Below are 21876 nucleotides of genomic sequence, written 5' to 3' on the forward strand. Positions count from 1 at the left end.
ATACATGCTCTTTTATGTTATAGTTGTTTAATATATTACATCTACATACATTAAAACCCCATCAGGCAATATTATAATTTTTGCTTTTAAACATTGAATGTACTTTAGAGAACTCAAGAGAAGAATCATAAAACTTAAATAGGCAACAAATACAGAAAATAAGGAATGCTATTGAAGAAAAATGTTCACCCTTACAGAGGAGATTAAGGTTTTCATTGAGACTGCTTTGCTCAAAACTATGCATATAACTGTAGAAAACCATATGAGGTGGTTGGCTTCCTGGGAAGATATTACTTAGACTAAGAAGTGGAAGCTTAACAGATCAATTACCGTCAAAGGGCTAGAGTTAAAGAAAAATGTAGAAGGGGCTTGACAGGAAAACTGTCAAACACTAAGGGCAGTGAACGGATACTGTGTACATCCTATATCAGAAGAAGTAGCTGACAAGAGGTCAGCGGGCTGCTTGCCTATAGCAGATGAGCCAAGTTCCAGCAAAGATCCCCTCCCCTGTGCCTGGGATGTAGATCGTGCCGGGCTGTCCAGCCCCTCTGGTGGCTCGTCATGGCCTTCATGCTTCTTCAGTCTTCTCTCTGCAGACTTCCTGCTTCATCCAGGTTAGTAGGCTTTTCTGCACACAAATCACCTCCTGAAATACTCCTTCTGAAATGCCTTCCACACCCATGACAGTCTCCCATGGCCTCTGGTTTGAAAGGTGTTGATGGGTGTTCATTTACCTAGGGGACTGCACTGTGAGGCCTCACCTGCCTTACTGCACTTCTCAGCATATTGAGACCTGCAGATGCTCTGATGTGTCCTGGATGGTTTAGCCTCTGGCAAAGTGCTATGCAGACAGCTGGCACTTTGTGAATATTCGTTGAATTTTGTTTCGGTAAATATTCTCCTCGTGTGTCTTCTACATTTTGTCCCTTCAACTGGACTGTCAGACCAGTTCAAGCAGGGTTTACCTTTTTCTCCAGTTGTCCACCATTTCTCGGAGTCACCCTGGATAGATTATTTGAGAAGGATATGAGTAAACCAAAAAGTTAATGCTGTGGCCCTTCTGGGAATGCCTGGTGAGTCTCTGTTTCATGATCTCTCAAAATAAATTACAGAACAGTATTGTCTCCTGAAATGGTAGTAGATATTCTGTAGAAAAGACAGGCAGCCTCTATATTGACCCCAGTGATCACTACCTCTGGTATTCAAAGTCCAGTGTAATCCCCTCCCATTGAGTATGGGCTTGATGTATTAATTACATCTAATGAATGAAATATGACAAGTTGGCTGTCATTTCTAAGATTAGGTTATCAAAACACTGTGTCTTAAAAAGAAGAACAAAGTCAGACTCAACACGTCTTGATTTGAAAAGTTGTTATAAAGCTACAGCAATCAAAACAATATGATACTGCCATAAAGACAGACAGACACACCAGTGGACTAGAATAGAGAGCCAAGAAATTCACGCATATCATATACATATATCATCAGATGATGTTTGGCAAAGGTGCCAAGACACTTCAATGAGGAAAAAATAGTCTCTCCAACAAGTGGTAATGAAAAAATTGGCTATCCTCATGAAAAAAAAAAAAATGAAGTTGACTCTTACCTTAGCCACATAAAAAATTAACTCAAAGTAGATTACAGACATAAATGTAAAAGATAAAACTATAAGACTCTTCGAAGAGAATAGGAAAAGACACTTCATGACATTGGATTTGACTGATTTCTTGGATGTGGCACTAAAAGCAGAGGGAACAAAAGAAAAATAGATAAATTAGACTTCATCAAAAGTTTAAAAAAAGTACCTCAAAGGACACTATCAAGAGAATGAAAAGGTAACCCACAGAATGGGAAAATACAACTATAAATCATATATATGATAAGAGATAAACATCTAGAATATATAAAGAACTTTCATAATGTAACAGCAAAAAATCCAATCAAAAATAGGCAAAGGACTTAAATAGAAATTTCTCCAAAGAAGATAAACGAATGTCCAATAAGCATGTGCAAAGATGCTCAATATCACTAATAGTTAGGGAAATCCAGATCAAAACCACAATGAGATATCACTTCATACCCATTAACATGGCTATTCAATAAGATCCTGGAAGAACCCACATGCCACCCAGGAGCAACTAAGCCCGTGCCACGACTACTGAACTTGTGCTCTAGAGTCCGGGAGCTGCAACTACTGAAGCCCATGGTCTCCAGAGCTTGCACTATGCAAGAAGAGAAGCCACCTCAATGAGAAGCCTTTGCACCACAACTAGAGAATAGCCCCCACTAGCCACAACTAGAGAAAAGCCCTTGAAGCAAAGAAGACTCAGCACAGCTAAAAATAAATAAATGTTTTAAGAAAGCTAATGTCATGATTTATGAGGCTTTTCTCCTATAATGAAACATTTAAAAAAAAAATCTATCCTCGAACTTCCCTGGTGGTCCAGTGGTTAAGGCCATGCAGTTCTACTGCACGTTTGATCCCTAATGAGGGAGCTAGTTCCCACATGCCACATAGTGCAGCCAAAAAATAGGGGGTGGGAGGAGGGAAGTAGAATAAAAAAAAGAAAAGAAAAAGTCCATCCTAACTCCTGAAAAGACAATTCAAGGTTCATGTGAACTCTAGCTGTACACATTCATGAAATAGTTAAACTACAAAACAGTCATGAGGCGGAAGTTATATTTTTTAAGCCCAGCTGCTTCAGAGGGACAGATATTTAAGAGGGGGACAAGGGAAGCAGTTGTGGGGTAAGGAGTTTATAATCATAGGATGGAAATCTCTTGAGAATAACCCAGCTGGAAAGTTGTTCTTTCCCTGCCAAAATTCATTCTAAAAATCCCCTCACTTAATGACCTCAGAGGGTATTATCTTAAGCTGGAGCAAGTCTGTGAGCATCTAAGCAGAGTTCAGATGCAATCAGAACAGAAACTTCCAGACCAGTGCAGATCCAGGTGGTGAACTTGAAGCAGTCCCAGGATGAATGACCAAGGACCGTTTGCAATTGATGTGTCCAAAGGTGATGGTGACAGTGAGATGGGGATCGCTGGGACTTGTAGAAAACAGTTGGAAAATGACCTCAAAGAGGGGTGGAAGGAACTTAACCAAAATCACAATAGACATTTACCAGGCGTTCCTGACCAAGAGGTTCACGAATGTCCTGGCAACGAGGTATTGGCTAGAATCAGTTCAGAATTATTATCGTTGCAATTGCTCTGTCTAATGTTGAGCATGTTTTATGTCCAGAAAGAGAGTCATGTTATGTCTGTTGTGGATGAAAGATGCTGTCTGCCGTATCAGTACAAAGGACGCTGCAGCCATCAAGCCAGCAGCCTCTACAGCCACCCCCAACAGTGCACCGTCAGGATGGAGAGAAACAGGATACTGTTTCAGGACACTGGCCCTGGTTAGTTAAGGTGCATCTCAGAGAAGTGATTTCACGAAGTCCAGAGCCTTGCATCTTCTCGTACTTCGAAAAGTGCTACAGTTATTCACTTTAGATGTTTTGTTTTTCCTTTAATTAATAGTAATCTTTTGATGTTCCAACTACCTGGGTTTTTTTCCCCCAAACCCTCCTATATATCTTGGCTCTTTCTTTCCTATTTTAGAGCAGTCCCTCAGAGTTCTCTGAGAGGCTGTCTCAGGCTTGAATCCTCAGTATGTTCACCAAATAAAACAATATTTTCAACTTGCAGGTTTTGCCTTTTTTTTCAGGCCACCTTATGTTATTTTTACTCTCACAGTGTTTTTGGACGTAAATTCTATTCTGCAATACACAAATGAAAAGAACATTTGGAAAGGTTTAGAAACTTGCCCCCAAACCACATTGGCATTAAGTGGTAGATGGAGGATTCCGGTAAAAATCTCCATGGTCCAAGCCTTTTTCAGAGGGCCACCTCTGGTCACTGCAACACAGAATATCTCTATCAGTAACATCTCTTTTCTATAGTTGATTGACTAGGTCTTAACTGCCCAGTAAATTCAGTTCAATCTAATATTTAACACTTCACTCACTGTGCAATCATCTTACTTTTATAATTTAAAAAATCTGGGACTTCCCTGGTGGCCCAGTGGTTAAGAATCTGCCTGCTAGTGCAGGGAACATGGGTTCAGTTCTTGGTTGGGGAACTAAGATCCCACATGACTCGGAGCAGCTAAGCCTGTGCACCACAGCTACTGAAGCCTGCATGCCTGGAGCCCATGCTCTGCAACAAGAGAAGCTACTGCAGTGAGAAGCCCATATACCACGATTACAGAGTAACCCCCACTCTCCCCAACTAGAGAAAGCCCGCACACAGCAACAAAGACCCAGCACAGCCAAAAATAAATAAACACAATATTTTAAATCTAAAGGCATAAGAATGTATTAGCGACTGTATTCATTTGCTATGGCTGCCATAACAAAATACAACAGCCTCAGCAGCCTAAATAACAGGAATTTATTTTCTGAGAGTTCTCTTTTGGAAGCCAGGAGTCCAAAGTCAAGGTGTCAGCAGGGTTGATTTCTTTTGAAGCTTCTCTCCTTGACTGGCAGCTGATCGCCCTCCTGCTGTGTCCTCACATGATCTTTTCTCTGTGCACACAAGTCTGTGTCCAAACTTCCTCTTCCTTAAGAATATCAAGCATATTAAATTAATGCCCACCCTAATGACCTCCTTTTAACTTAACTATCTCTTTAAAGAACTTATCTCCAAATACAATTACATTCATAGGGCTTCAACCTAGAAATTTGGTGAGGACAATAACAGAGGCTCTAAGTCAGATCCTAAAAAAACCCATGGACGGTGTTTTTATTGAATTATTAACAAATATACCCATCATCTTGGCCATCAGGGACCCATCCCCAAAGTTTCTGTCACTGTGACTCTTAAGGGATCCTGGAATGGATTAAAGCACAGGACCAATTGGTTAGAAGATTCATGAGATTGTGTTTATATAGCACATTATGAAAATTGGATAGTGTTTCAGTTTCAATCTGAATTGCATAAAAGCTTTTCAAAAGATTTTACATTAACTCCCAGTGCCCTCCTGAATCACATCTCCAGTCACCATTGAAGACCAGTTGGAGGAAGCCTTAAAGACCCACTGATTACATTATCGTAACTGCTTTTCACTCTCTTGGGAATCCAGCAAGGTTTATAGACTCTTGACGCCTGTTGTTCCTAAGTACAGAAAGGATCTGTGTCTGCCCTCCTGAAAGAGAAGCTATAGGCTTGCAACCAAGAAAAGCACATATTTTGTTTGCAAATTTCCTGTGGAAAGCCTATCTTCGCTCAGAAATTATACGTATTTGTGAAGTTTTCGTTAGAGAATAGGGAAGGAAATTCTCAGTTGTCCAAATAAGATTTTTAAAAAGCAAGGCAGGGATGAGATGCCCTTATAAAACTTGCTTCAGGGACTTCGCTGGTGGTTCCGTGGCTAAGACTCCATGCTCCCAGTGCAGGGGGCCTGGGTTCAGTCTCTGGTCAGGGAACTAGATCCCACATGCTGCAGTTAAGACCCGGAGCAGCCAAGTAAATAAAAATAAATATTTAAAAAAAAAATTTGCTTCAAATTATGTAAGAGACATGTTTGAATAATACAATTGGCCTACAGGTTCTGCACTGAAAACAATTTAAAAAGGGGGGGGGGGGGTCAGAACACGTCTCTCCTTTGAGGTGCACCCCTGGTATAATGGCAAGGAAGTGGCTACAGACATAGCAGCCGACTCCTCTGTCTTCTGCCTGTAAACACTAAGTGAACTGAACCTGTTTTGAGGCTCTGAACTATTTGTATGATTGAAGACTTCCACCCTCAGGAAGAGGTCAGGAACCATGCTTAGAATATAGAGGCATTTCTTGACACTACATACTGATGTCCTGACGTTTTCCTCTCATTGTGATGAAAAGAATCAAATTATGGGGATTTCCCTAGTGGTCCAATGGCTAAGACTGTATGTTGCCAATGCAAGGTTCCAAGGTTCAATCCCTGGTCAGAGAACTAGACCCCACATGCTGTAACTGAAAGATCCCACATGACACAACTAAGACCCAGCACAGCCAAATAAATAAACTACTAACTAAATAAATAGAACCTAGGGATTATACTTTTTAAAAAAAAAAAAAAGAAGCATATTATGAGTTGCAGCCACAGAGGAGGAGTTTCTAGTTTGGCAGGCCTAACACAGCCTGTGTAAGAAAGACAGAACTTCTCCTTACCTTTCGGTCTGGGGGTCTTATCTTGCCTTTTGCTCTCCCAAGATACATGGGACCACTAAGAAGTCAGTCTTTTGGAAAAAAAGCAAGTTCCCCTATGTTATTATATATGAAGTTGTTTATTTTCAAAGAGATGACATTGGAGGGGAAAATGTGTTAACATACAGGGAGGGACAAGAAAACGTACCAAAAGGACAAGCAGAAAGTTGATAATGCAGATATCTAACCATCTCTATACGTCTTTCTGGAGGAGCTCAGCTAGCAAACAGGGTCTAAAGGAGGGTGTGAAGGTTTTCTGCTCTCATGAATTATCAGGACTTTGAGAATTGTCAGATCTCTTATGCTTTTTCTACTGCATGGGTGTGTGCTAAGTCGCTTTAGTCATGTCTGACTCTTTGTGACCCTGTGGACAGTAGCCGGCTGGGCTCCTTTGTCCATGGGATTCTCCAGGCAAGAATCCTAGAGTGGGTTGCTATGCCCTCTTCCAGGGGATGTTCCCAACCCAGGGATTGAACTTGCATCTCTTACATCTCCTGCATTGGCAACCAGATTATTTACCAGTAGCACCACCTGGGAAGCAAGCTTTATTACTGCTCAATACTAATATAATACTCCAGAATGTTATTAATAGAACCATAAAGATTTTCCTGGCCGAGATTTTTCAAATTTTATTTAGCTATAAAAGTCACAACTTTTTAAAGGAACAGAAGAATGAATGAATGAGTAGAGGGCAAGAGAAAGAAGAAAGGAAAAACGAATCATTACTTAATATGTGAAGTGGAGGGAAGGAGGGGGTCACTGTACCTGAAGAAATGAGGGGTGTGGGGACTCACTAAACTCCCACCTTCTTTTTTTCTTCAATATTTATTTATTTGGGCTTCCCAGGTGGCACAGTGGGAAAGAACCCGCCTGCCAATGCAAGAGACGCTAGAGACGCAGGTTCTGTCCCTGGATCAGGAAGATCCCTTGGAGGAGGAAATGGCAACCCACTCCAGTATTCTTGCCTGGAAAATTCCATGGACAGAGGAGCCTGGCAGGCTATAAATTGAACCTTGTGTGTAAATTTCACTCAAGAAACTTGAGCAGTGTTTCAGAGAGGATTCCCTTCTCTTAATTAGTTACAAAGAATGATTCCTCTGTACAGAAATATCTTCAGGCATTCCTTACCAGACAGCAGTATATTTCTACACACCCGCGTCCCACCATGTTTCTCAGTGACACTCTTCTCCTCCCAAGTTCTCCCACCACCTTCTGTGACATCCCAAGTTCTTCAACTCAGAAGTCTCAGGGCTTCTCCCCTTGGTCCTCACCCTGTTTCCTCCCCAATCTCCCTCCTCTGTTATACTTTCTCTAATCCTGGCATCTTCCCCACTCTGACTTCTCCAACCTGTACATTTTGCAGCTTCTTTCTCTTCACCATCCTCTGAAAAATTCAGTGTAAATGGAAGCAAGAAGGAAGTCAGAAAAGACCATTCCATTTTGCTTCATGGACATGAAGCGTGTCTCCCATCTCTGAGTCCCAAACTTGCTCCCCATTGAAATCACACAGGTTCTTAAGGAAAAACTGATGCCTGGGCCCCACCTGAGTATCCTGATCTAATTTGGGATGGAGTGCAGCCAGGCACCATGACTTCTAAAAATCCCCCAGGCCAAGTCTAATGGGCAGCGGGTGTTGGGGGCTGCTTACCTGTAGGCATGAGACATGGGTGCCCATCCATGGGCATCCACACATGGGTGCCCTGGGTGCCCACACAGGGGTATCCACATGAGTGTCCACTCATGGGTGCCCACACATGGGTGCCCACTCATGGATGTCCACATGTCTGTCCCAATGGCAGAGCCCAAGGGATTTGGAGTAAATGGGGGGCCATATTAAAGATTCACAGCCAGGCTAACCCTTCAGAATAGAGTCCTGGCCCCTTCCACCAGTCTTAAATTCAGATTGTCATTCTCGAGCAAATATAAAAGCAGGATTATGGAGCAGCATTGAGTCAAAACTGAGAAGTACCATGAGGATGTTCCTGGTGATCCAGTGGTTAAGAATCTGCCTGTCAATGCAGGAGACACGGGCTCAATCCCTTGTCCAGGAGGATTCCATATGCTGTGGGGCCCCTGAGACTGTGCTCTAGAGCCTGTGCTCCTCAACAAGAGAAGCCCTGTGCCCGGACAAAGAGCAGCCCTTGCTTGCTACAACTAGAGAGCCCTCTCAGCAACAAGAGAGCCAGCACAGCCATAAGTAAATTAATTTTTAAAAATACATTCTTCAAAAAAATAAATAAATAAAAGTACATTCTTCAGGATAAAATCTACCTTGTACTCATCTTAAAAAAAAAAAAAAGTACCATGAGTTGCTCAGCAAAGGAAAAAAAAGGGAGCACGGAAGGAGAGAACTCATGATTATATTAGTCTGTCAAGTACAGGGTGGAAGACGGTTTATTTTCACACAGGAGATGTCGACTCTGGTCAAAATTTGATCATCAGCAGAATCTACACTCTAGACATGATAAACCTGAAGCTTAGGAAAATGGTGTTATCGTCCTAGTGTTAGACAGCCCGATTATGGTAGACCCAGAGCTAGAAAAACTCAGGTGTCCTGAGAACGCTCAGGCAAGGTAAAATTGCCATTGAAATTCTGCTAACAGTCAGTTCTAATGAGGTGGATGAACCTAGAGCCTATTATACAGAATGAAGTAAATCAGAAAGAGAAAAACCAATATCGTATATTAAGGCATATATATAGAATCTAAAAGGATGGTATTGATGATTCTGTTCACAGAGCAGCAGTGGAGAGGCAGACATAGAGAACAGACTTATGAACAAGAGTGGGAGAGAAGAGGGAGGGGATGAGTGAATGGAGAGAGCGCATGGATGCATATACACTGTGCTCAGCTTAGTCGCTCAGCCGTGTCTGACTCTTTGAGACCCCATGGACTGTAGCCCACCAGGTTCCTCTGTCCATGGGGATTCTCCAGGCAAGAATACTGGAGTGGGTTGCCATTTCCTTCTCCAGGGGATCTTCCCAACCCAAGGATTGAACCCAGGTCTCCCGCATTGCAGGCAGATTCTTTACCGACTAAGCCACCAGGGAAGCACATACGCTAAAATATGTGAATAGATAGCCAATGGGAATTTGCTATATAACTCAGGGAACTCAAACTGGGGCTCTGTAATAACCTAGAGGGGTGGGAATGGGCAGGAAGTGGTAAGTAGATTCAAGAGGGAGGGGACATATGTGCACCTATAGTTAATTCATGTTGATGTATGACGAGTCAAATCAATATTGTAAAGTAGTCATCAATCAATTAAAATGAATAAATATTAAAGAAAAAAAAACAAAAAATCTGCTAACATTATTATCTTAGTAATAACTCATTACTACCACTAATTTTTACAGTAATAAGTACACTTGGCTTTGGCACTGCCCATAGTCAAGAGCACAGTGATGAGTACTTCTCTGGTGGTCCAGTGGTTAAGAATCCACCTTTCAATGCAGGGGACATGGGTTTGATGCCTGGTTGGGGAACTAAGATGCCACAGGCAACTAAGTCTGAGTGCCACAACAAAGATACTGTGAACAGCAAGACTCAAAGCAACCACATAAATAAATATATATATATATAAAACATGGTGATGACCTCAGATTGCCCCTCCCCTCAAAGGAATTCTTGTACTAACCCTCTCCAGCTCTACCTCGCTCCCCACAGTCTCTGACTGAATTTCCTGATGATGAAATCACAAGGTTTTCACTGAAAAGTGACACATTAGACTGAGTGACTGGGTGGTCCTGAAAACAGGCAGCCCTGCATGTTGGTTTTTAAGCACACTCTGCTCCCCAAAGGGAAGAAGCCTTCTGCTGAGTTCACTTGAGTCCCTAAAGCAGTGGTCCCATCCTTTTTGGCATCAAGGATGGGTTTGGGAAGATAATTTTTCCATGGACCAGTGAAGGAGAGGGTGGTTTTGGGATGATTAAAACTCATTACATTTGTTGTGCACTTTATTTCTATTATTATTACATCAGCTCCATCTCAGATCACCAGGCATTAGATCCTGGAGGGTGGGGGACTCCCTCCCTAAGAAGTGACTGACAACCTGCTGTAGAGGGAGGTGTCGTGCTTGTTGCCAAGCCTCAAAACCCAGCCCTGGCTCTCCGCTGACTAAGGAGCAGGGTGGTCTTGGCCAGCTGTGCCCGCTCCGCATCTAGCAGACGGGGGCCTTGCACAGGACAGTCTCAAAGGGCCCTCTGACTCTTGGATTCACAGATTCCGTGATCTGACTCACAGAAGAGCCATGCAGAGCCAGGCAGATTCAGAAATTTGCAGCTCCCTGGAGTTCCATAACCTTAACCAAGTAAGCTTCTTGGAGTAGACTCAGAAGTTGGGGGAATTGAACGCCTCGTTTGTTGTCGGGCCACCTATGTGTGTACAGAGAGGTAGCATCATTATAGAGACACAGAAGATCAGATTTTCCAAGATATTTCGTATTTTAATTGTCCTGCCCCATCATCCCCATAAATGTAGTCTTGTCAAACTATAGTGCAGGTCATTGGATAAGGAAGCAGTTTCGAGAATTCCCTGGCAGTCCAGTAGTTGGGACTCCATGCTTTCACAGCCGAGGTCATGGGTTCAATCCTTGGTCAGGGAACTAAGATCCCACAAGCCACATGGGTGTGGCTGGGGTGGGCTAGGGAGAGGTGAAGAAAGCACAGTTTCTATTGGCATAAACCTTTCAGACCAGCTCCCTATCCTTGACTTACGAAGAGCAAATATACAGTTGCACAGCCTTGCTCTTTGGATTTATTCTACAGAAATTGCACCTTTATGTATTCTGTCTCAAAATAAAGCCACTTAGAGCACTCCCACATGTATTACCTCCATTTAAAGTTTTAGGAATCATTTGCTTTGTCCATGAATGCTTCACCATAGGTGGTACTACAGGATGTTATCCTACTTTGCAGATGATAAAATTGAGGCCCAGGAAGGTTAAGTATTTTGCTTGTAAATGTCAGAGCCTCTGCTGACTCTGATCTTCCAACTCTATTTCATGTTCATTTTCTTTTTTTGTATTTTATTTATCTATATTTAATTGGAGTGTAACTGCTTTACAATGTTGTGTTAGTTTGTGCTGTACAGCAATGTGAATCAGCTATCTGCCTGCATATAACCTGCCTCTGGACCTGCTCATTCTAAATTCAGAACAATAGACGTTTCTACCCTGAGAAAACTTAGCTACCACTTGATTTGGGGTCTTGAATTTGGCAGCTATAAAACAGATTTACTGGAATGAAACAGGGCTTAAATACTGGTTCGGAGTCAATGACTATAAACAGCTCGAAGGTTCAGAGTTAGACTCAGGACTCAGTGAGCAGGCTCAGGGTGCTCACATATCCTGGATCCATGATACTGATCTTTATGATCACCTAAAGCTGTGTTGCGGCTTCCATGGTACCTTAGTGGTAAAGAATCTGCCTGCCAATGCAGGAGATGTGAGTTTGATCCCTGGGTTGGGAAGATCGCCTGGAGAAGGAAGTGGCAACCTGCTGCAGCCTTCTTGATTGAAAAATTCCATGGGCAGAGGAGCCTGGTGGGCCACAGTCCATGGGATTGCAAAAGAGTCAAACACAACTTAGCAACTAAACAACAACAACAAAGCTGTGTTGTGCAATGAAGCCTGGCTATTTGTAGTAGACGTCAGACTGGGTGTTGGAAGCAGGGGTCCTTCAGACTGACTCAGAATGGAATTGGTCTCTATTCTTGCTACACAAGTAGCCTGGTGGGCATCACCTGGGGCTTATTAAAATGTAGACTCCGCACTCTACCCTAGAAGCACTGAATCAGAATCAACATTTTAACAAGGACCCAGGTGGATCATGTGCCCACTCTGCCTGAAAAGCTTATCTGTACTCCCCTGCATCCTTGAGATTTTACAAATGCAGCTTCTTGTCCGGCACCCTCTGGCCAACGTGCCAGCAGGTAGGGGAGTAGGTGTAAGTCCACTGCCAGCATCTTGAACACTGAGATGACACACCCAGGGCTCAGCAAAAAAGGTGATAACAACTGTAGAGCATCGAGCACTGTTCGGGGTACATGGGAGCCTGTAGGCAGCAGCCTGTTGGTCCATCATGTAGGAGGGTAATGAGATCACCAGATCTCAATATCCTTGACTTACACTTGAGAAAGTGAGACTTCAAAAGCCAGCATCACTGAGCTTTCCTCTCACTGCCTGGCACATATTTTCTCAGCTAGGTTTTCTCCCTCTGTCCTCCCACTGTCTTTGCTCTTGTTTCTCTTTGCTCTTGTCCCTTCTCCTTGTGTCTTTCCCATCCCACCCACCCACCACCAACACACACATGCACACACAGAGTTAGATTTTCAAAGTTAAAAGAGATGTGAAGAGCATCTCTTCTGATTAGGACCCAGGAGAGAAGCTTCTGCAAAGCCGTTTGCATTAATTACCCCATTAATTTCTTGTCCCAGGGAAAGCTCAGCAAAGCCTAAAGCCTTCCTGCAGGCAAACACCTGCAAGACCTGGCAGTGGACTCAGGGGGCTCTGGGTGACTGAGGCGGTAACGAGAGTGCTGGAAAGAAGCCAGCAAAAAGCTTCCGTGCAGGTGTTCAGCATAATAGGGTGTTAATTGGATAACAGGTGGAGACACAGAGGGTGGGGTGAGCAAAGAGTGAATAGGGCAGAAGCTGACTGCCGTAACCTAATTTTAACCAGAGTGGAATTTTCCTCCTTTTTATTTCAGTTTGGGCTCCTACGCTCAGCCACAATAGAACAGAACAGCACAACATCATTTGTAACACCTAATATTTAGAGCTGCTTTCTAAGTGCTGGCCCTGCGCTACATGCCTTGCACATTTTATCCAAGATCATCAGAGCAGTTCTTCAGGACAGATATGAAGGGCTTATTTGCAGAATGCAGAAGCCACGGTTCAGAACAAGACGAATAATTGCTCAAGGGCACACAGTATGTGGCAGGGCTAGTATTCTTCACCTTAACCCACTGCATGGTACTGTCTTCCTGTATCAGTGTTCTTCTTAGGAGAGGCAGCCAGGAAGCCCATTAGACTGTGTGTTGGTCACCCTCATCTGGAGGTAGTCTTCAGGTCTGGAGGCCACCTTTTAAGAGGAATGGAGGAACAAGGAGTCAATCAAATAGATGAGATTTGAGAAATCAACAGTGTGTGTGTGTGTGTTAGTCACTCAGTCATGTCCAACTCTTTGCAACCCCATGGACTGTAGCCTGCCAGGCTCCTTTGTCTGTGGAATTCTCCAGGCAAGAATACTGGAGTGGGTAGCCGTTTCCTTCTCCAGGGGATCTTCCTAACCCAGGTATTGAACCTGGGTCTCCTGCATTGCAGGCAGATTCTTTACCGTCTGAGCCACCTCCTGGGCAATAAACCATCAGAGAATTATCTAAATCAGGGCTCAGCAAATTACCGCCCAAGTCCCAACCCACCCCTGCTTTTGTAAAATAAAGTTTTATTGGAACACATCCATGTTGTCTGTGGCTCCTTTCATGTTACAACTGCAGGCCTGAGTCATTGCAACAGAGATTGTACAAAGTCTAAAAATCTATAATCTGGTCTTTACAGGAACAGATTGCCAGCCCCTAGACTAAATAATAGAGAAGGCAATGGCACCCCACTCCAGTACTCTTGCCTGGAAAAACCCCATGGACGGAGGGGCCTGGTGGGCTGCAGTCCATGGGGTCGCTAAGAATCGGACACTTTAGCTAAGAGTCAGACACTTTTCACTTTCATGCATTGGAGAAGGAAATGGCAACCCACTCCAGTGTTCTTGCCTGGAAAATCCCAGGGACAGCGGAGCCTGGTGGGCTGCCATCTGTGGGGTCGCACAGAGTCAGACACAACTGAAGCAACTTAGCAGCAGCAGCAGCAGGCTAAATAAATTATTTCCCATAAGCCTAATCACAGAGACCCTGCTTTGAATCACTGCTTAGGGCTGTCAAAGACACTGGGCATATTTTACCCAAAACAGAGAAGACTCAAGAGCACATAACTGACATTATGTAGAAATGGATTTGCTTGGAAGCCAAGGGGCAGAAATTTCCAGGACATGGGTATTTTTTTTTAGCTGAAGCTAAAGAATTTTCTGCTCCTAATGTTTATGAGTTAACTTGTAGTGTAATAAGTTCTCCATCACCATTAGTAATTAAATAGTCAGATGAGCATCCACCTCATCCAGGGGTGAGAGGACTTCCCTGGTCATTGATTGGTTAAGCCTTTGTGCTTCCAATGCAGGGGGCATGGGTTTGATCCCTGGTCAGGGAAATAAGATCCCACCAGTCCAGGTGACGTGGCCAAAGAAAGAAAAAGGAGGATGACATGATAAGAGGCCTTGTTCTGAGGAAAGTTACAAAGAGCAGAAGTTTTCCGCCCTTTACCTGAGACCTGTGAGTGAAATACTATGATTTTAGAACTATTTTAGTTGCCGCAGTGTATCTTTTTAATCACAGAGCTTTCCTGACATTAGACAACAGGGTTATGGCATTATATGCATAAAGCTTTAGTTTTTCAATTTATAAATTAATTTGGAAATATTTCTAAAATGTGTCACCTATGTTCCTGCTTTCTTGAACAGAAAAGGCAATAACTTGCCTTCTCTTAATGATTTGGGGTTATATTAGAGGGGCTCCCCCCTAAACAAGACATTTCCTCTTGCTGTTGGGGATGTCGCTTTATTCTTCCTGTCTCTGGCCTTTTGTTTTATGTTTCAATTTTGTTTTTTGGCCATACCACACAGCTTGTCAGGTCATAGTTCCTCAACCAGGATCAAACCCGTGGCCCCTGCAATGAAAGCATGGAGTCCTAACCCCTGGACCATCAGGGAATTTCTTCTGGCCATGTCTGAGGAGGGGCTTCCCAGGTGGCACAAGAGTAAAGAATCTGCCTGCCAATGCAGGAGACACAAGAGACACAGGAGATGTGGGCTCTATCCCTGGGTGGAGAAGATCTCCTGGAGAAGGAAATGGCAACTCATCCCAGTATTTTTGCCTAGAGAACCCCATGGCCAGAGGAGTCTGGCGGGCTACAGTCTATGGGGTCACAAAGAGTCAGACACAACTGAATGACTAACACTTTGACTTCTTTCACGTCTGAGGATGTCACCTTAGGCAATCCCTCACTTCCATCTCTACTGTCAGTCCTTCATTTCAAGACCTCAGACAACCAAACCAACTCACTTAGGCTGCAAAAATATGTTGGGATCAACAGACCTGAAGGTGGTTCCATTCTCTACTGAAGCAGAAGGTAAAGGATACAAGCTTTGTGAAATCTGCTTTCTTCTATCTTATGCCTCTTCCTTCTAGGTTCACAGCTACCCTGCAAACATTGAGAATGCTACAAGTCAAAAGCTGATGAGTGAGGGACTTCCCTGGTGCTATAGTGGATGACAGTCTACCCACCAATGCAGGGGACATGGGTTAGATCCCTGGTCAGGGAAGATCGCACATGCCTCAGAGCAACTAAAGCCCATGTGTCACAACTACTGAAGCCCAAGAGCCCTAGAGTCCATGCTCTGCAAAAAAGAAGCCACCACAGTGAGAAGCCTGGGCACTGCCACCCAGAGTAGCCTCCGCTCGCCACAACTAGAGAAAGCCCATGTGCAGCAACGAAGACCTAGTGCAGCCAAAAAAAACATTAAAAAAATAGATTAATTAATTTTTTTTAAAACAGGATGAATGAAACATCACTGCAGTGTGAGGACCTAAGTGTGACTCTGGCCAAAACTGAAAAAGCTACATCCTCTCCTAGGTTTGGCAGAGGAGATACAGTGAACTCTAATAGAGAATGAGCTCTTGAACAGTCTCCCTCAAACCTACTTCACATCATAGCCAGAGCAGGTAGGCAGACTGGTTTCTAAGAGACAGGTAAGGGCCATTGTACTGACCCCAGTGAATTCCTAGGAATATACTGGTGGTACCAAACAGATGCTAAGTAGCCAGGCAGAGTCATTTCATCCATCTTTGGAGTTAAGGAGGACTGACAGCTTAATCACACCCCATCTCCCCCTTTCTCTCCTATCTGGTCCTCCCCTTTGTAGATTCAATTTACTGACAACTTACTTTGTGCTAGCAACTTTACTAGGCACTGAAGAAGTACAAAGATGAATAAAGGGGGGGACCTTTAAAGGAGCCCCCAGCTGAGCAGGAGAATGCAGAGAAGTAAACAGATAAAGAACACAGCAGAGTGAGGACAATGAGAAATGAAGCCACCTGCTCTGGAAGCACTAATTCTTTTAACAGATTTATTGAGATGTAATTGATAAAGGACCACCCGTCACGGACTTCCCTTGTGGCCCCATGGCTAAGAAGCCACCTTCCAGTGCAGGGGACATGAGTTCAGTCCCTGGTCAGGGAGCTAAGACCCCACATGCCGTGGGCAGCTAAGCCTGAGTGCCACAACTGGAAAAGCCCACACACTGCAACGGGGATCCCACGTACCACAGCTAAGACCCAGTGCAGCCAAATAAATAAATTTTTTTTTAAAATAGGTTTTCAGTAGCCCCATAGATAGAGTGCTAATCAAACAACTCCTGGAATGCCTGGGGAAATCCCAAATCAGGAAGGGCCAAAAGGTTGTCCAGGTAGAGTCTGGAGTCTTTTGGCTTCAGAGCTCAGAATTTCTTTCCCACACGGCTATACTTCAGTCTTTACCCTGCATCCAGAGTGTATTTACGCTGTGTCCCACCATGCCAACTGTATTAGTTATCTGTTCCCATGGGGTAAACAACCTTAAAAAATAGCTGAAAACAGTAGCAGTGATGCGTGATTATTCTTTGACTGGTCCTAGAATTTGACTGGGCTTAGCTGCAATGGCAAATAGAAGGCAGGGGGCGGGAGGTAGTACAAGCAGTGACAGATTTTATTTTCTTGGGCTCCAAAATCACTAGGGACAGTGACTGCAGCCATAAAATAAAAAATGGTCTTGTAAGGAAAGCTATGACAAAGCTAGACAGTGTATTAAAAAGCAGAGACATTACTTTGCTGACAAAGGTCATTATAGTCAAAGCTATGGTTTTTCCAGTAGTTATGTATGTATGCGAGAGTTGGACCATGAAGAAGGTTAAGCACCAAAGAACTGATGCATTCAAATTGTGGTGCTAAAGAAGACTCTTAAGAGTCCCTTGGATAGCAAGGACATCAAACCAGTCAATCCTAAAGGAAATCATCCCTGAATATTCATTGGAAGGACTGATGCTGAAGCTAAAGCTCCAATACTTTGGCCACCTGATTCGAAAAGCTGACTCATTGGAAAAGACCCTGATGCTGGGAAAGGTTGACAGCAGGAGGAGAAGAGGGTGACAGAGAATGAGATGGTTAGATGACATCACCAGTTCAATGGACATGAATTTGAGCAAACTCCGGGAGATGGTGAAGGACAGGGAAGACTGGCGTGCTGCAATCCATGGGGTCGAAAAGAGTCAGACATGACTTAGCAGCTGAACAACAACAACAAAAGTTGCAGTGGTTCTCACTCAGGGCATCTCCGTGGTGGCTGTCAGATAGTATCTGGGACTGGGGTCACCTGTAGCCTTACTCACCCCCACGACTGGTACCTGGCCTGGGAGGACTCAAAATCTGGAGGCTCCTTGGGCAGCGCTCTCTATTTTAATATGATCTCTGCTCATGGTCCCTCCAGTGTAGCATGTGCAAGGCAGCCAGACTTCTTACATTGTGGCCCAGTGCTCCAAGGTCATGAACCCTGTGGGAGAGCCAGTCGGAAGGTCTACAGTCTGTTCTTGCCTGGCCTCAGAAATCATTCAATGTCATTCCAACCACTTCCTATTCAATGGAAATGAGTTACTTATTCTGAGTCACTTTCAAGAGGAGTTGAATTAGACTTTCTCTTTTGAAAGAAAGAGCATCTTGTCAAGAGTTTAGAGAACTACTCCATGCTGTTTGCTGCCTTGACATCTATTTTATTTGGCCAAGAATCCTCTAGGGCCTTAAACTGACATTAGCCCTTCATACAAGCTCCTGCCCTAGATCCGAGGTCTCCAACCTACAGGCTCTAATGCCTGATGATCTGATGTGGAGCTGATGTAATAATAATAATAGAAATAAAGTGCACATAAATAAGATGAGCTTGAATCATCCCCAAAACATCCCCCCAACCCCTGCCCAGCCCAGTTCATGGAAAAATTGCCTTCCATGAAACTGGTCCATGGTGCCAAAAATGTTGGGGACAGAACAGCCTGCAGGGCCATAAGCAAACGTAAGTTCCTGATACGACTTCCCAAGCAGCCCTCATGAGCCACAATCTCCCCCACCTCCTAGGGCCTTCCCCTGTGTGCCCCCTGGAACTCACCCAAACCTCACCCTTTGGGGGTTGAATTGACCCATCCAACCATAGCTGGGGAACCACAAAGCACTCCCTCTGCACGCCTTAGTAAAGGCAGGTGCCCCAGGCCCTGCCACTCCATCTGCCTGTACCCAGCCTTGACCTCCCTGTGTTGCCCCTCCAGGAGGGATGTGTACCTTCTCCCAGACCTGTGAGCAATAAATTTCTCTACTTCAATTACCCTGGTAGTCTTTTCTTGAACCTTGGCTCACCAACTGACATCCCAGGGGTCTACTGAACAAAGTGTTAATTTTCCAAAGTCACATGACTTTGCAGACAAATTTTAAGACTATGACACCATTTCTCCTCCTAACATCCATCAGCTGTCCCCCACTGCTTTCAGGATGAAACACAAGTCCCCGTAGCAGGCTCTCAGGGCTCTTCTTGATCTGGGCGTTGTTGGGCTGTAAGCTCCAGTCTCACCAAACAACTCTGGGGACATCCCTGGTGGTCCAGGAGTTGAGAATCCACCTGCCAATAAGGAGGGCACACAGGTTCAATCCCTGGTCCAGAAAGATTCCACATGCCTTGGGGCAGCTAAGCCCATGCACCACAACTACGGAAACCAACACACCTAGAGCCTGTGTCCGCAGCAAGAAAAGCCATCACGATGAGAAGCTGGTGCACCACAACTAGAGAGTGGTCCCTGCTTACTGCAACTAGAAAAAGCCCGTGTGCAGCAACAAAGACTCAGTGCAGCCAAAAATAAATAAAATAAATTTAAAAAAAGAAAAACCAACTCTGAGGTCCCTGATTGAACATGTCAGTCCCTGGGCCACTTCTGTGTTTTGAACGTGAGTGCTCTGCTGCTGTCCCACATTGCAGCCCTACCCCCATGCAGCTGATGTGAACTCATTCTCCATACAGCTCTGCGGAGCCTTCCTCTGATCATCATCCCATCCTTAGGGTTTGGTATCAGCCTCATGATATCCGTGTGCACTTCTACCCCACTCCCTTCACTGCAGTGTTTCTGCCTCGTGCCTGCCTGTGTCCTCCACTCCATGGTGTTCACCTCAGTCACACAGTCAGATTTTGCTCAGCATCATCTCCCAGCTCCTATCAAACGCAGCATGTTGTAGGCCATCAAAACATGATCAGTGAAGAAATGAGAGTCAGGGGTCTTCAAAAATTCTGCTACGGTGCCTGGAACTTAGAGTTGTACATTCTAAAGATAGGTAGGTAGATAGATCTAGAGATAAACAGATATAGATAGACTGTGACCATGCCTGCATGCTCAGCTGTGTCTAACTCTGTGCGACCCCGTGGACTGTAGCCCGCCAGGGTCCTCTGTCCATGGAATTTTCCAGGCAAAAATACTGGAATGGGTTTCCATTTCCTCCTCCAGGGGATCTTCTCAACCAAGGGATCAAACCCAGATTTCTTGCATCTCCTGCACTGGCAGGTGGATTATTTACTACTAAGCCTCCTGGGAAGCCCAAAATAGATACATATTCTGATATCTGTATGGTTATCCTTACATATGGAAAAATCACTGTGAAAGCTGCTTAGAGACTGTATTGTCCCTGTAGCTGTGTTTAGTTAGGGTTCTCTAGAAAAAAGAGCTTGATAATTTGTGAGATACAAATCTAGGGCAGGAAAAATGAGACAAGGAAAGATTCATGGCAGCACTAGCATTCTGGCTACTGTTCATGACAAGCCACAGTGAGACAAAGCAGATCTTTGCAGATGTGTCCATTTGGCACGTGGAGTGTCTCCAGAAATTCTGTGTAGAGAAGATGGGGAGGGGGAAACGACCTGCCTTGCCCTCCCTCCTCCCACCCCAGCCTCCAGTCAGTCTCCTTCTTGATCCCAAGTTCACTCTATAGGGAGTTAGCTCTCCCACACATTTAAGTTGCAATGAAGGAATTTAAGTTGCAGTAAAGCACTCAAATGAGAAGGAAATGGCAACCCACTCCAGTATTTTTGCCTGGGGAAATCCCATGGACAGAGGAGCCTGGCGGGCTACAGTCCATGGGTTGCAAAGAGCTGGACACAAATGAGCGACTAACACAAAGGACTCAAAAGAGATACCAACCATGTGTGCCATACACAAGCAGCATATCACAACGTGTGCTAGAGAACAATGCTCCTCAAACTGGGGAGTGACAGTTTGTCTTTTATTTCCAACTTATACGGCAGACTGATATTTTTGTAGCATACAATAAAAACGAATTACTTGAAAAATAAAATTTCTAAGACATTTTACAAACTACTCTCTGAGTAGTACTGCTACAAAACATATGAGTCACTCTTGGCAGAGGCCAGAGCGAAGTTGTATGGCCAAATAAATGTGGAAAACACTGTGTGCAGACTGTGTCTTCCTCTCCGAGACGCCCTATGTGTCTAAGTTTCCCAGATACTCTGCAGTGAAGCAATCTGGTCCCTTGTTGAAGCCTGAGTTTATGAAATATAATTGATCATCAAACTCAGTCCTCACAAAACACTCATTAGAATTTGTGGACTTCGGACTCATCCACTGATAAACTGAAAGTAGTGGTTTGTTAGGTATATTCAAAGAGTGAATTCAGTCAACTTAGAAGTTAGTGGGGGAAGGGATAGTTAGGAGTTTGGGATGGACATGTACACTCTGCTATATTTAAAATGGATAACCAACAAGGACCCACTGTATAGCACAGGGAACTCAGCTCAATGTTATGTGGCAGCCTGGATGGGAGGGGAGTTTGGGGGAGAATGGATACATGTAAATGTATGGCTGAGTCACCCTGCTCTACAGCTAAAACTGTCACAACATTGTTAAATGGCTATGTGCCAATATAAAATAAAAAGTTAAAAGAAAAGGAAATAAAATTTTTAAGTGGGTACTAACGAAGTAGAAAGTGCCCAATACTAGGGGTATTGGCATCATTACAGTCTAACTAGAGAAACCGAGTGCTATGTGTAAAACATTTAGACTAGCACAGGATAATACCAAGCTCCAATGAATATGGCACAGGGTACAAGTGCCTTAAAATATAATAGAGAAAATGGAAAATGGTATCAAAGAGCTTCCCATTTTAAAAGCACTGTGTATGCTTAGTCATGTCTAATTCTTTGCAACACTGTGGACTATAGCCCACCAGGCTCCTCTATCCATGGGATTTCCCAGGCAAGAATACTAGAGTGAGGTGCCATTTCCTCCTCTAGGGGATCTTCCTGACCTGACCGAGGGATCGAACCCACATCTCTTGCGTCTCCAGCATTGGCAGGCAGATTCTTTACCACTGAGCCACCTGGGTGGCCTCCTGAATCTTTTGTATTAGACATTGATCATGCCTGCCCTTTGCTCAAAAGGAAGACGTTATCTTTTAAGGCTGTTTGC

Source organism: Cervus canadensis, chromosome 11 (assembly GCF_019320065.1).
Source record: "Cervus canadensis isolate Bull #8, Minnesota chromosome 11, ASM1932006v1, whole genome shotgun sequence".
Lineage (NCBI taxonomy): Eukaryota > Metazoa > Chordata > Mammalia > Artiodactyla > Cervidae > Cervus > Cervus canadensis.